Source organism: Mauremys reevesii, linkage group 10 (genome assembly GCF_016161935.1).
Source record: "Mauremys reevesii isolate NIE-2019 linkage group 10, ASM1616193v1, whole genome shotgun sequence".
Taxonomy (NCBI): domain Eukaryota; kingdom Metazoa; phylum Chordata; order Testudines; family Geoemydidae; genus Mauremys; species Mauremys reevesii.
Window position 1 is genome coordinate 28,411,693 of NC_052632.1, and position 16,869 is coordinate 28,428,561.

Here is a 16,869-nt window from a genome sequence, read left to right on the forward strand (position 1 = left end):
GTGACAGACATGCACCATAGTTGCAGAGATCGAGAAAGAGAATACAGCCAAGCTACATTCCAGTAGCATCTGTACTAGATTTACTTTACAAATTATTTTTTGTTGTTACCTGAATTATCCTAAAACCTGTCATAGTTAATCACTGACATATTACCTATGTGCTTCAAGGTCTCCCTCTCTAAAATTGTCAGTAATACCTACCTAATTTGTGGTGGAATTATTAATTAGCTAATATTTAAAGCTGCCAGAATGCACACAAGCAACTCTTGTGGCTGAGGGACTGGCATCCCTCGCATTTCAGCTTATCTGGAAAATTGTTCCTTGAAAAGCTTTTTCCTGGCTGTTATGGGAGGCTGGACTGGTGATGGAATGAAGATCCCATGCCTCACTTCTATATCAAATGTCTCAGTTATAGAATCATAGAATCATAGAATATCAGGGTTGGAAGGGACCTCAGGAGATCATCTAGTCCAACCCCCTGCTCAAAGCAGGACCAATCCCCAGACAGATTTTTACCCCAGTTCATAAAGGTTCCCCAAAGAATCATCTCACTGACTCAAAATGCTAAGTCTGTCACTGTGTATAGTGGCATGATCTTAACTGACAAGTTTATGTTTGTGGGGAAGGAAGTAAAAGGCAAAGGACACATGGATTAACATCCAAACTGACCCCTTTCTTGAGATTTCCTTTACTGTTAACTTAAATAACAATCTGAATCCTTCCTGCAACGTCAGACCTCACTCACTTAGGACATAAACAAGGCTCCATCATTCATCTGTCTTTGGCTGCTCATCACGTGGCCTCTATATTGTGAAGTCCCATAAGATTTCTCTCTCTAAGTGGTGTTTGACGGAGGGATTCTTCTGGTCAGCCGCTCTGTGCATTTTTCTAGCTGCCCAGTAGCGCATCTGCCATGGCAGATACTCTGGCTTCATTCTTAACATATGTCCCTAATATTACCATTTTCTTTTCTGGATAACCTTAGAGATAAGGAGTGGTTGAACTCTCTGATGAACTTTCAGCATTACTTATACATTCATTCCATATAAAACATACTATTTTGCCTTCAAAGGCATTTAGGCATCAGCCTACCTTTAGGATTTCCAACTTTCACATCCGTATGTCAAGATGGAAACAACATTTGAGTAGAAGATTCATAGCTTGTTGATTGTAGATGACCAAATCTAGTTTAATCTGGTAAATACAATTACCACCTTGTCAGTTTGTGACATTATTTCTCTCTGAACATCCCCATTGCTTTGACCATTACTGCAATTTACTTGGTACCGAAATTGTCTCACTTCTTGTATGCCTGTACCCTCTAAAATAACATTTGAGTTGGGAATTAGCAGGGGTCCTCATCAGATTTCTCTCTCATAACTAATTATTGATCACATCTTTTTTGTGATGCTGGGATAGTCTTTCAATCTTTACTTACATGTTGGTTGAGATGTCACTTAGATAAGCTATGGTGTCAGCAAAATCTAGATCTCCTAGTATACTGTTGTTGAGCCATGTGAGGTCTGTGTTTTATCCACCTACACTTTTTCTGACAGTGATGTCAATGGCAATGCCAAACAGAGATGAGAGAATGCATCCTTATTTGGCACCTGTGTCGAATAACAGTATATACACACAAACTGTCTGCCAGAGTGTGGCTGTTTCAATGGTTGTTTCCTGTGCAATACCAACATCACTACTTTGCCAATATCCTTACCCCTCTTTCTCCCTGAGAGTGGCTGAAACCCATTTTGTATCCTGCGTTGGCATTAATGGAACCTGCCTGATTGATTATCGCAAGACTCGGCAAAATAGCATTTTTATGTAGAGTCTTAGAATCTTCCACCATGGTGAGTCAGCTGAAGAGCTCTGTGCTATAAAAAGGCCACCACACCTATTCTCAGAACCTGGGTCAGCGGACTCAGGCTTGTGGGGCTTGGGCTGCAGTGCTAAAAATTGCCATGTAGATGTTTGGGCTCGGGATGGAGACCAGGGTCTCAGACCCTCCCCCCTCACAGGGTTCCAGAGCTGGGCTCCAGCCTGAGCCCAAATATCTACACTGCAATTTTTAGCCATGTAGCCTGAGCCCTATGAGTCCAAGTCAGTTGACCTGAGCTAGCCACAGCTGTGCTGCAGGTCTTTTATTGCAGTGTAAATTTACCCTGTATGTTTAGGCAGCATGCTAAACTTTGCTTAGCCAAGAAGGCTGTGAGTATGGAAAGCTAGAGATGTTATGCCCCATTTTGTGTATTCAGTGAATATGCATTGCTTCATTTACATAAATCTCTTGCCATCAAATCCCTCACTTCCTTCCCCCTGTAGCATTTGACATTCTTCATGTCAAACCCATCACCTTCCCCCTCAAGTTTCTCCTTTATTCTCTTGCCCCAACTCCCCCATTTCCCCATATCTGGTTCCCCCTTGAGTGTCCCCCACATCTTCTCCATCTTACATCCTCCCCCTTCAGATTTTCCACTCACTTTTCTGGCTCTCCTGCTCAGATTTCCCTCTTCCCCACTATCTCTGGTTCCCATTGCTCTCACCTCCTTTGACCTCCGCATGCCCCACTCCATATTCTTCAGAGCTTTCCCCTCCTTACCCCTGCCTACGCTGCAGTTTCCAACATGCCCACAACCACAAAGCTATGACTACATTGACCCCCTACATCACTCAGTCCCGTGTCAGCCAGTGATATCTCTATGACCACAGAAAATCAGGAGAGCTATTGTCTAGGAGAAGTTTCTATGGCTAAAGTCCTCCCATGTTGGGGACTCTCTAGTTAAGAGTCCTGAGGGTTACCAGATCAGAATGGAAGCATTCCATTTTGCACAGCTACTTTGTACATGTGGAAATAATTACACCATGAGCAAGGACGAGGTGAATCAGGTGTCTGTTTATGCTCTGTATTTTGTACTTGCGTGTGCAATAAGTATTGCACCTTTGCTTGGCTATGGTACATCTCCTATAATATCGCTCATTAGCCTTTCTGACTTTTATAGTCTTATAAAAATGTTATGTTTAAGATTAACGGGCATCTCCTTTTAGCTGTGGAGACATGTCCTCTTCCAATGCATTATGCATACAGTGCTAGCTCAAAAGATTTTGCTTCCCTAGACAAATTATGAAGTGTTCACCACTCACAGATCATTGTCACTCATATACTAAACAGTCACAAAACTTCTTGTCTCTCCTGTTCCATTGGCTTAGGTGACTGTGTCTTCTGCATGCATAGTACAGCTTGCTCTGTACATTAACCGGTTAATATAGCTCTAGCCTTCCTCTGTAGTTCTATTGCCAAGCACTGTTTCCCTCCAACCATTAGTACCCCAGAGCCGTCTAGCAATCTAAGACCAGTGTAGACTTTCTTGGTTTATACTTTGAGCTAAATCCTGCTTCCTTTATTGAAGATAGTTGTTCCATTGACTTCATTGTATATTATTTACTTCAGCTAGATAACTCACGCTAGTAAGGTGGGCAGGATTTAGCACTTCATCTGTGATGAAGACGTAAATATTTTGCACCTTCCCTTTAAGAAATGCATCATACTACTTTGACAAGTTCTCAGCTCTTTGAGTTGTGTACTGCAGTTATACACAATAAATGGTTACCACTATGCTATATGTTACACAATTAAGGATATCAGAGGAAAACAGTTAGTGTTTTCAGTTTAATAAAATTAATGAAGAATAAGTTTTGAAGTTAACCTGGGAAATCTGTACAGGCGTAACCACCTGTGTCTGACACAAGACATCAGGACTAGGGCGAACTTATTTCCCAAAGGGAAAACGGGACATCCACAGCTATTCATCCGAGCCCCCCCATACAGAAGGCTGTTGCTGGTCCCTGGAACGCTGCCTGCCCCCTGCATGCTGGAACGTTGCCTCTTCCACCTTGTGCAGGGCTAGCATCTCCGCTCCCCTCCCGCACGTGTTCCAGTGCACTGCACCCCACATTTTTAACAAAAGTGGGCATTTGTCCCATTTGCTCTTGCCAACTGATCAAATCAGCATGAACAAATGGGACAAATGCCCACTTTTGCCAAAAAAGTTGGGACAGCTGGCACAGTGCTTAAAAAGGGACTGTCCTGGCCAAAATTGGACGTATGGTCACCCTAATCAGGACATTGAGCTGTGAACCCAAAAATTCTAATTTTGGGCTTGATCCAACATCCACTGAAATCAATAAGAGCCTTTACATTGACTTCAGTAGGCATCAGCTAAAGCCTTTAATGCCCCTGGGTTGGCAAGCCATTAAGGAAAACAGACATCATATATTGTAGTGACTTCTGGGGTTCTTTCTGGAACTTTATTCACAGTGGAAACTTATTAGGGGGATATAAAATGGACAATTATATCTTAGATTGAAGGATGATTGGACCATGAACTGTATAGTGCCTAACACAATGGGACCCAAAACTTTATCAGGGCTACTGGATGCTGCTGTCATATATTATGATTATGATTATGATTAAGATTATTATTAATAACAGTAATAATAGTAAAAAGAGATGGAGAGCTTGGGGAAAAAAAGTAGGTTTGATTTAGCCCACTCCAACCAATGGGGGCATGTGCACTCCAAGAGAATTCACTTAGAGGGAATGGGAGGTGGTGTCTGAACTACACCCTTCTTCTGGGGTTCAAGCAGGGCCATGGTTCTATAGGAGCCCTTACCAGTGGAGGTTGCCTGGAAGATGTGCTGAATTGCCAATGTCATAGCCATCCCTGGCTGTCCATCCACTTTCTGGGGCCATTCGTCCTAGCTCCTAATGGATATTACAGGTGCCTTGTATCATCATAATCTCTCTTAATGGGGGCTCTCCCTCCCAGGGCCCTGTACCATGGGATACACTGTAAAACCTAGCAGAACCTAGGGTCAGTCAAGCCAACGCTATGTGGGAGAGGTAGAAAGACTCCCATTCCCATATACAATAAATCATAAAATTTTAAAAGGGGGAAATTAATATGTAGCTTAAACAAATTAAAGGTTCTTGTCTTACTGACTGCGGATAAGGTGTGGGCACATCTGATGCTCCCAGGAATGGGAAGTAGACTTGTTATAGCCACAAATAACCACAAGGTGGCAGTGCTTCAGAACATTTCCATTAAATCTGGCAAATCATTTGTTTAGCGGGCATTGTTGTATTCACTGGTCAGCTGCGATTCGGGGTCGTAAATGGGTGGAAGTTCAGAGGTATAAGAGGCCTGACAGGAAGAGACAGTACTTGCTCCTGAAGATGGTGAGGACCAAACATGTTGTTATCAAACCTGACTTCCTAGAGGCTTGCTAAAATAGCTTTGAATACATTCACCTTTGCAGTACAATAGGTAAAGGCCCTAGTATCGGTCCCAGAGAAGGCCACACAAGTGAGGGCTATGGATGCAGCAGCAGTAGCTGAGCAGTGATGGAACCATATGCACCAGAATATCAGCAACAGGGAAGAGACAGAGTTTGTCCATACGTATGGTGGGAGGAGGGAATCCAGACGGGCAATAAGAGAATATGAAAAAAAGACTTAAAAAATGCCCTGTAAAAATGAGAAATTCCAGTAAACTGAAGAGATTTGCAGTCCTTGTGTGAGGAGGTTATATAAGTGTGCAATCCTCAGTGAATGATTACCCGTGGCAGAACACCTACAGTGTGATTGCAATAATCTCTTCTCTTAATTCTGCTTCATCAAGTGGAAACTATGATGGGGTTTTATATTAATCAAACATAATTTAATAAATGTAAACACAAAGAAATCTTAACAGCTACAAATGCTAATCTTCACAGAGAAAGGTCTTTGTATATGCATTTTCTCCTTTATTTCCTGGTTTATATATAGCTTTTTACAATGATGTGTATAGAAACTGTGTTTGTAATTACTTTTCTTTCCTATTCATTTTTAAATATGTAAATCTAATGTGTTGTAAATAGAATGCTTCCTAAAAGAGTGATAGTGGATCATTTATACTGGAATTTGTGTCATGGTCCCCTAGGAATACACAATTGAAATCCACAGAAGACATATTCTTGTCTTGTGTTCTATAGTAGTTTGGGCAGATTATTTCAGTTTTCTTGAATAAGTCATTTATTACAAAGGGGTATCTCTGAAAATCAGCTATGGAATTAAAAAGTAACAGTAGCTAAGCTATTCTCAGTCGCCTCATTATGGTTCAGAAGATGTTAACGGTTATAAAGGGCTAATTAGTGTAAAGTAATCCTCTTAAGGGGCTGCAAGCACTGAGCTAGTTTTCTTTATAATTTGGATGTAGGCCTTCTTTATTCCAGTAGAATTACAATAACTACAGACAGCAAAATGTATTTGCATTCTATCTGTTCACATTATGTGTACATTGCATACTGAAGACTGCACAACACGCACAGAAGTAGAATTTTATATTTTGTATTTAAATGCCAAAATGTTTGCAAGATCAGCCAAATCTTGTTTTTATAACTGTGAAAAACCTACCAAAAAAGAAAATGGGAACAGGAATAAATGGCTTTCTGAAATCCTAAACAATCACAGAGAGAAGATACTGGAAGAGCTAGATGTGAACAAAGTGCTGTCATACTTGGTTTATGAGGGAATCTTTTCCTTGGAGGAATACAAAGATATTTGGTCCCAGGAGAGCTATAAGAAGAAAGCTGAATATTTTTTAGATAAACTAACTTTAAAAGGCCCAAGTGCTTTTTCTGCTTTCTGTTGCATTTTGGAGGAGGTCTGTCCCTACTTGCTCACATGCTTTCTCCTTGACTATAAAGGTAAGGTCATTGTTTGCTTTGAAATGCTCAAGTGTATATTGGTAATGGCTCAAAATCCTCAGACACTAATAGTTGTTTACTGTAATTAGTATTTACTTTCTCTTTTGTCCTAAACATTTGTTCTCCTTTTGGCTCCTTGTTATAAAAGGGAAATTCAAGGAAATATCTAGGTGCACAAATAAAACAAGTTATTCTATTCAAGTGATACATTGTAAACTTAATTATATGCGCTTATTAAATCACAATTCTTCTCACAAGGTATATTTTGCTACCTTATGTACTACACTTATTTAAAATATATGTTCTAGATGAAAAATGTAGTATTCCTAAATATCCACATAACTATTTAAATCAATGGGAGTTTTCTCTGAGCATTGGGCCCTACAAATATCTAAATTAATCCAAGTTGTTTATTAGATGTGAGTAAATATAATATGGAAAATGTTTTGGAGTTGTTACAAAATATGTCCTAATGCCCTAATTTTTTTAAAAGTCTTTAATATTCCAATTATCTGAAGCTTTGAAGTTAATGCAAGTTCACTGAGTAATGACTCCAAGATTGTGCTCAAAGATTATATACAGCATGTAATTTTAGAATTTCATTGAAACATGAAGACCTTTTCCTAATAAATCAAGAACAGAATTTTAAAGACTCTCAGTATTTAAACTATCTAATTAGAAACAGCAATAAATCTAGGCAATTCTGAAGCCATTTTGCCTTTGAAATAACTATAGCCTTGTGTCCACACTTGAAAACTTAATTACCTTTAAAATTGACAGTTACAAATCCAATTATGCAATAGGGTAACGGTCCGTTTACCATTATTTACTTATGAACAGATGTCCATTTATTATACTTTGTTATTATTGATTTAAAGGGCAGATTTATGCAGTCACAAGAAAATAAAAGCATAAAATGAGGTTCTCAAATATCCTCATGGAATTTGACACATACAAATTGTATTTTATGCACAGTGTCCATTTAAGGGATTGTTCATTATAAGCCATCATAAAAAGAACTCTTTACACAGAACTGCACCATTTATTTAAAACACGTACAAATCTAGATATACTGAATTATACACATGCTACAAAGGTACATTTTCAGGATGTGCATTTGGGGGTCAAATTTTGGCTCCACTTACACAGACTTCAGAGAGAACATAGGGAACCTTTCCTTCCATACCCTCTGAAGCACCCACACAGCAGCTAGCCACAATGTGGTCTTCAGTGCTCCATTGACTACTAGGCTGGGGGGCTGGTAGTGCTCCCAGGGGTTGTGACCAGTAGAACTGAGGAGACCTGCCTGCCTGCTGATATATCGTAGTAAGTGCAGGGAATAAAGAAGAGAGAGCAGAGGCTGCATATTCCCAAACAACAACAAAGGATGCTGCTGAAACTGCCCCCCCCATCCCTTTCCCTTATCCATTCTGCCTGCCTCTGCGCTGTGTGGGCAGAATGCCCCAGGCTACCTGTCCTCAGCCACTGTGGTTCCACTTCCTCATGCCCCTCCCCCACCAGCATGCATCAGCTATTCAAAGTGACTGTTTTAGAATCTGTTATTGGAGATAATGATTTCCTGATGGCAGGGTAAGAAAAGCACATGCTGTATATTCAAATGAATATACACACACACTGCAGGCTCAAATTAATACACACACACACACACACACAGAGCAGATTCAGTTTAACATACACAGGCATTGCAAGTTCAAATTCACATACACACTCTGAAGGTTTAGATTAAATGATCAAAGATACACAATATTATATATTTGCATGTACAGATTTTGCATTGTTTTAAAATGAATGAGTTAATGCATTGAACAGGAATTCAATAGAATAGGACACACTATGAGGACTCAAGAGTTGCTGTGACTAGAGATGAGATGAGAAAAGATGTAGTGTACTATTTTCTTAGTACCAAATTCTTTCCTCTATCCCCACATAAAACCAGAGTGAATGTGCAGAGTGGTGCAGGGAGAAGGAATCCTCCTCTGCAATCCAGGGGCTTGCCACATGTCTGCTAGTAGCCAGGGCTGCTGGTCCCTAGCTTATAATAGCAGCTGTGGAGGGTTTAGGCTTTGGAAGCCAAGAAATGAAGGATTCACTGGGCACTCCACTGCTGATCCCCTAGTCAGACACACTGTCCTCCCAAGTCCTCTCTCTGCTGTTGCAGAAAGAAACACCAGGAAGCAGAAAAGCACAGGTAGCATGGCATCCCACTGCATGGTTTCTCTGAGGCTTCCCACACTGGCAGTTCCACTGTGTTTAGGGCCTTCAACACCTGGGCAGGCCATTTGTTCAGTTTCAAACCAGAACACCCTGGTGTTGGAATGTTTGTCCCTGGTCAGCACCAGTTGTGGCTTTGTCTGGTATCATCATGGAGGACACCATTTTGCAGAGCGCCCTGCCCTGCCCCTTCTGCCAGTGTGACCTCCCACACACCATATGGGGTGGGGATATGCAAGCAAGGGCAGGGCCATGCCATTCCAAAAGTACCAGAATGTCTGGTAGTCTGAAGATGTGTCAGTGGCCACCCTATGGAAACCTATGAGGTGAGGCATCACTGGGGCCTGAGAGCTTTGCTAAATGGCACCATGTACAAGGCATATATTTGGAGACAGTGCAGTATTTTCACTGCATGTTTAGGACCAGAGCCTCTGCTGGTGTAAATCGGCATAGCTCCAAGCCTCCATTGACTTTGACAAATCTATACTGATTTACACCATTTAGTGATCTGGCCGACACACACTAAAATTTTATAATGAAGTTTAGGCAGGAGGCAGCATCTGCAAGGGTGAATGAAAAAGAGATTGTGAAATGAAAAGTGTATTCTACTGTATATAATTGCCCAACAGTATTTTGGGAGTAGCAAAACACTGTGAGTAATAAGAACTAAAACCACTCTCAGACATTACTGTTTATAAAACATTAAATGCCTTGCCAGTAAGAACAGGAGTCCAAGGATTGGAATATCATTTTCCTGAAAGGTATTTCAACTTTTTCCACAGCACCTGTTATCCCGCTGCCCCAGTAGAGAGAAACAGGTGACAGGTACTGAAATTAGAGCCGGTTTCCAGATGAGAGGTTCCTCAATCTCTAGACTAACTCAGTTCAACATAAAGACAGTAAGCTGTGCCAGTGAATTGTGACCAGTGGATGGTGTGTACTATTGTTCACTCACAATTGATTTAACACAACTTTGAACTCCTCTGCCTCATTATCTCACAGAAGATTACATCCTGAATAATTTAAGAGGTGTTAAAGCCATTGTTATTCCTGAAGTTATGAGTGACCTGATTTTCCCGTCCCTCCATACCACGGAATTCTCATTAAAGTCGGTAGCAAAACTCTCATTGCTTCAGTGGGAGTGAGATTAGGTCCCTACTCTGGTGAGAACAGTGAGAAATCAGTCCTTCATTGGCGGAAGAGGAGTTCAGATGGAGTAAATATTGTAGGATTTGTTCCCAAATTCCTATAACATATTAATTCTGCCATGTGCCTTTTCAAGGCAAATGGAAATATTTATATGGAGACAATTTTACTTTTTTGCAATTCTTCAGAACTTGGGCCAGAGTAGAGTTTGTAGCAGAGTGTTTCCCAGTACTCCAGATCTTTTTACTGTGACAGTGGACTGCTGACCAGCTAGCCCCAAATCATTTCTATAAAATCTATTCTTAAGCTTTGGATCCTTAGATTTGAAGTTAAATGTTATAGCAGTTATGTTTACTGCAAACGAGAGACTCTAACTTGAGAGCTTGAGCCAAAGCCCACTGAAGTCAATTTGAAAAACTTAGGTCAGGAAAGATAAGGCTCTTTTAGCATCATTATTACTGTTCTACCAAACAGCAGGTAACGTTAAGTTACATGTCAAGTTATATTTCTTTGTGAATTACTTCTAGCAACTCATCATAGTTATTATTGTTAGTCTTTTTATTCTTAAACTAATGTAAAGAATCAATAGGATTAACCTATTATTTGAATGTTTTGTAAACAAATAATTAAGGCCTTGATCCTGCTGTTGCAATGTTGAACTGCTGAACTCATATGGAGCAGTTGACTTGTGTGTAATGTATTGCAGAATCAGGGCCTAAATGCATTTCTTTCAGTTGCTCCTTATTTGAAAACCAGCTTAAATGAAGTGGTGTCAGAAAATAAACCAATGGGGGACATAGCTCCTCTGTCTGATAAATCACTGGTACACACACAAGTGCTTTCACCCAAAAAATCCTTGTCTTTATTGAATCTAAAGCACACATCTAAAATAACAATAGTCTAGAGCACCCCAGATACAATTCCCCAATGTCTAAGATGGTGTCAAGTGGGCAGCAGCAGGTTTCCGGTGGTCCTCCTAGCCACTGGGGATTTTTATGTCAGTCTCCTAGCTCACTGAAATTCTCTCCGAAACTTTTCCAAAGTGCACACTCTAACTAATTTCTTTTATAGGTTGCTCAAAACAAAGCCCATAACTCATAGTAACCCCAATGGGCTGACAATTACCCTAGAATCAGCAAAAAAACCTTATCAGCAAAGCAACTTGCTACTTATCAGCAAAGCAACTCCGAGCAAGAAACTCACAGACACCCAGATTCAAGATCAGCTATTCACGTTCCTTGCATTCTCATGAATCTGTCCTTTATCTATTCTTATTAGCAATACTGCAGCTGTGCAGCTGTTTTTGTCTGCATAAGCAAAGACCAAATTATTCCTGACTACATGATGTCCTCGCTTCCAGCTTATGGTGGCTGAGTACACAAAATGGCTGTGGTTATGTCAAGTCCAGTTCTCTCATAACAGATGCCCATAAATATAGTAATGTTTACTGCAAAATAGATACTACCCACTTGTTGCATCATAGATAGTGTCCTACCAAGCAACAGGTGACTTTGAGCTGTATGTCAGCAATTAGAAAAATGTCTTTATTGTTATTCAGACCAGATGCATAGAGGGTTCCCAGACGTATCATCAGAAAAAACAAAACTGAGGGCTGTATCAGAGATGGATCTTCATGAAACCTATGAGACCAATAACCAGGAAGGAAACCCTTCTGCTGAGGAAAAACTGAATCAATCATTCAACAGGTACAGGTGAAAGTTACCAATATTATCTGTTTTACAAAAAATGAATCACAATAGGTGCTGTTAGTCAGTTTCCATGTGTATTAAATAATTCAGAGATCCTAATAGGAAGTTTCTAGTTGCATTTGGTTTCACATGTATTTCTGACATATGTTGCTATCAATGCCCTTTTGAATGAACTTGTCTTTTGATCCCGGTGAAGGTCCGGTCTTCCTCATTTGGTATTTCGCATGGCAGAAGCAGATAACTTGATTTGCAATCATTTGAAGACAGGGAGGCTGGGAAATTCACATGCCACACGTGTCTCCTCCTGTAACCATGTGATACATGGTAGCACCATTAGTTTACAGTGGTCAGGACTAAAGTAGTGATTTAGAGCAGTGGTTTTCAAACTTTTGGTGTTGGTGACTCCTTTCACACATCAAGCTTCTGAATGTGACCCCCCATATAAATTAAAAATGAGGGGGTTAATTTAATTTGATGGGAGCTCAGGGCTGTCTGCCCAAGGAGCTGATAGCTCATGACCCCCCTGTAACCACTTTGTGATCCCCTGAGGGGTCACGTCCCCCAGTTTGGGACCCCCTGATTTAGAGAATACCCACGACTCATGTCCTTCTCATATTATTAACTAACTTTATAGATATCTGGTTCCTCACTGAGGAAAAGAATAAAAATAAACTACAACAAAGTTGATGTACTTAAAAAAAAATTCAAGTCTTCTACAAGCTATTGGTCCTCAGAGCTGTGCAGAGTCAATTTTGATATCCAGCTGCACCAGTTTAGTACTTACGAGAATCCTGTCAGTGTCATATAGGAAAGCTGTGTAGGCTGGGATTTGAAAAGGAGCCAAAGGGAGATAGGTACCCAACTTTTGGTGAAATTCAGTGGAAGTGAGGCAGTTAACTTTGCTCCTTTGAAGTTCCCAGTGGTAAAAACCACATGACACAGAAAGAACATACCACCACGTATGAATTCATATTCCTTTTTTAATTTACTATTTATTACATTTTCATGCAAAAAAGGTAGGAAGGATGGTATGATGGGTAAGGCTGTGATCTGGGATTCTAGAGACCTGGGTTTATTTCTTTGCTGTGCCATGAGCTACCTGTGTGACCTTGAGTAAGCCACTTAGGGTATGTCTACACTGCAATTTATAATTCGTGGCCGGCCTGTGCCAGCTGACTCAGGCTTGCAGGGCTTGGGCTAAGGGGCTGTTTAATTGCAGTGTAGACATTCGGGCTTGGGCTACAGCCCAAGCTCTGGGACCCTCCCACCTCCCACGGTCCTAGAGCCTGGGCTCCAGCCCAAGCCCAAATGTCTACAGCGTAATTAAACCATCCCTTAGCCCGATCCCCTTAGCCCAAGTCAGTTGGCATGGACCAGCCACAGGTTTTTAATTGCAGCATAGACATCTATTCAGTTTCATTGTACCTCAGTTCTCCATTTGTTAGATGAAGATAACACTTTCCTACCTCACAGGAATGCTGTGAAAATAAATACATTAATAACTGTAAGATGATCAGTTACTATGATAACAAGGGCCATAGTCGTACCTTACAGACAGAAACACATCATACAAAAATGAAATCCCATGACACTCATTACAATAAGCTGTATGTTACATGAGTAAATATGGGCCCAAATTAGAATATCTGATCCAAATCTCCCGCTGATGAAATCTAGATCAGAAGTTCGTGGCTCAGGCCTATCTCTAGTTGTAAGGGTTCAAAAACCCTCTGAGTGTGTGTAATTATTCAGAATGTGAATGAGTGTAACCGGACTATAGCTAGATTGATTCTACTGTATTGGTCTCATAAGTCACTTATACAAACTAACTAATTAAAAAGTATCTGCATCTAAAGAACTACATTAAAGAAGCAGTAGATGAATATGGAGGGTCTCCTCAAGCCAATCCACAATGGAAATCCTTTATAGTGCACATACACACACATAGCCCTGCATAAAACATGCAACTTGTAATAACTATAGACTTCTCAACAATCAAAGAAACCCCGCTACAATGTTGTAATTCATATTCATTCCATCTGATAAGAAATTATATTCCATATTATCGGCTTCATTCTAGCTAGTCCTGTGTGTACGCTACAAGGGGAAAATGCACTGGGAGCTTTACTTTTCCAAGCACGCCCATGCAGTGTACGTACCATCACTCGTCCTCCCAAAGTGCAGAGACTGCTGATTGCTGTGGCCAGAGGTGCTTCACAGCCACAGTAGATCATGGTCACCTCTGTTGAGGATCTGGCCAGAAAGAGGGCAGGGACACAAATTAGCATCTAAACAGCCAGCTCACAGTTTGGCTCAATACCTGCAGCATACAGACTAAAATAAAAAGCACCCAGAAGCAATATTGTTTCTATTTCTGTTACAACTGTACTAATAACGTGCTTCAAAAAATATGAACAAAAATCTTCACACTTATTGTTGTGTATTGACACTCCTATCCCTACACCCCAGGGAAAAACATCATTGGCAACCAGCCTTCGCTATAATTTCCATAAGTATCACACCCACATCAGTTGTCAGAAATGAAACTGTACATATCCACACACATTCCACATAGAGTGTGGAGGGAAATAGATTCCAAGGACTTGTAACACTTTATGAAAATGACAGCCCTACTTTTGAAGAAAACATTATAGCCAAAAGCAGGCCAAATGTGCCACCCACGCAGGCCTGCATTAATTCACACAATGTTAAAAACCAAGGCAACGGTCTCCCCTACCAACCAGGCAACCAATCAGAGACAGACAATATTGTCCATAAATATAACAGTACAGTAAGTATGGGTTACATGGAGACAATTAGGAAAACTAAGCAGTACTATAGCAAAAGAAAAGGCAAATACAAAGAGAAAAATGGGAAGGCCCCTAATAACATTTACAAGTATTATTTAAAAAAATATCAGATAAGGCACATGTACACCAAAGGCCAGATCCTGCTCCCATTGAAGTAAAGGGCAAAACTCCAACTGACTTTAATGGGAGCAGCACTGGGCTCTAAAGTAATAAGGAATAGATAATATGTGATGTTAGACTGTACAGCTTTTTATTACACACATAACGTGTTCATCACTGTGGTCTCTAGGGGCACTTTAAATAGTTTAAATTGGGTTATCATTATCTTTCTGAATGAGAAGAGTAAAACCATCATGTTCCCATGCTGTGTGAAGCTTTAAGACATAGGATGGAAAGGGATCTGTCCTGTTGGCTAAGAGTTTAAGATTGCATAGTTCAGACAGTTAAGAGACTTGGGTAAAAAGAGAGGAAATATTTGTATGGGCTCATGCTAAATCAGAGCAGGAGGTTCTGGAGGTGAGAACTCACTACCAAAAATGCTCTGCCCCAGCTCTCACAGTCTCCACCCTTGGGATAGGGAGTTCAAGCATTTCAGACCTATGGAGGGTCGAAGATTAAGATGCGGCCTTTAAAATAATCTGGGCATAAATAATTTAGAGACCGGTGTATTGTGACCAGCAATTTGAATGTCACTGTGCAGTCAGCCATCTCCCGAAGTGCCCTCACAAAGATGTTGGACAGAGGAGGTGAGAGGATTGAGCCCTGTGAGACTCTTCATCTTCACCCCATCTCTGTCTGTCACACTTGTGGTTACTCTCCTAATCTGTGGGGATGCCACTCTGCATGTCTTCTGCAAATCTGGGTCAGTTTATGGTCAGAAGGTGTTATCTCCAGATGTGCCCACACAGCCCCACACATCTAGTTCTCAGATTATTGTTGCCAAGAGGAAAAGTAATCTCCATTGGATGGGAATATGGGGTTGTGCCAGGGGTCACAGGCACCAGAGTATGTGCTCAAATTAACAGTGCTTTTGCAGCTTTAGTTTGTTAGCTTGCTTTGTTATTCCTGAAGCATCATTGCACATTTTACCTTAGCCCTGTGAAATTCACACAGATCACATACGAGAAAATGTTTAATTATTTCCCTCAGAGTCCTGACTTTCCCTCCTGTTAGCCAATGGTGTTTACTCCCACTACTTGAGAGATGAAGAACCAAGGCACATGTCTCTCATTAGCATGAATAGAATGTATATGTGTCATTTCCTCCTGGATCAAGAGAAGACTGTGCCACAGTGTCAGAGAAATTAGCAGTGGAAATAATATCCAAACTGTGAAAATTAGATGCTGTTTTTACAGATGTTATGACATAGGCCAGTTATTCTCACACATTAAATATAATAGATTTTGCATACAACCTTTTACTTCCATGTAACTGGTGTGTGTGTGTGTGTGTGTGTATGTGTGTGTTTTTGTGTGTATCAAGCTGCTATTTGAAAGCGCTTTACAACAGAGTTTAAGATTTTTGAATGAAGAAGAGCTTCAGTTCAGTGAGTGACCATGACCTTTCTGAAAACTATTAGAATAATATTTTACAGTTTAGAAATACATTATTTATTTTTCAGCATTTGAAAACCAACGTTTTTTCAGTGTGAAAATGACTCACATATGGTATACAAATCTGCCATGTGAAAGTCATACTGTCAGGGACAGAAGTGTGTGGAAGCAAAGACAGCTGTACTCGATCATTCAGATTACTTTCCCTCAGAATAGTTGCAAACCTTTTCTGTGCCCTACTCTGTGCAGGTCTGAGCATCCTCAGGGTTTTTCAAACTGGTGGGAAACCCCCTATGTAGAAATAGGCTAATTTGCTGCTTATTCCCACGCACAAGAGGGTCACAGTTTGGTTTATTAATTATTGTTAAATGAATCTCAAATGAAGTAAAATAAAAATATGCAGTTTTATTCAAAGTTGTTTACACTCTCTACTGTCTTTCTTTTTCTAGAATTGGTTTTTGAAAGGGACACGTGCAGAGTTGGTGCTGATTGAATAAAAAGTGTACAAAAATTAGGTATGGTGGTATCAGCCCCACTAAAATTGGGGCAGGACGTACTGTAAAAAGCAGGCAAAGATGCTCCTATACCACCTTTGCATTCTCTCATCCCCAGAGCTGCTGAGGCCAATTCAGCCCTCAGTGCAATTTAGAGTAGTCTCAGAGCTGCTCAATCTTA

General features: G+C 40.5%; 1 long non-coding RNA gene across 1 annotated transcript; it reads right to left on the minus strand.

Moving 5' to 3' along the window:
• Positions 1–12,005: 12,005 nt before the first annotated feature.
• LOC120372980 lies at positions 12,006–14,472 on the minus strand. The gene is made up of 3 exons (XR_005585312.1): positions 14,358–14,472; positions 13,991–14,084; positions 12,006–12,135 (listed from the first exon to the last, which is right to left on the minus strand). It is a non-coding gene; the product is annotated as an uncharacterized LOC120372980 (long non-coding RNA).
• Between the last annotated feature and the right edge of the window lie 2,397 nt (positions 14,473–16,869).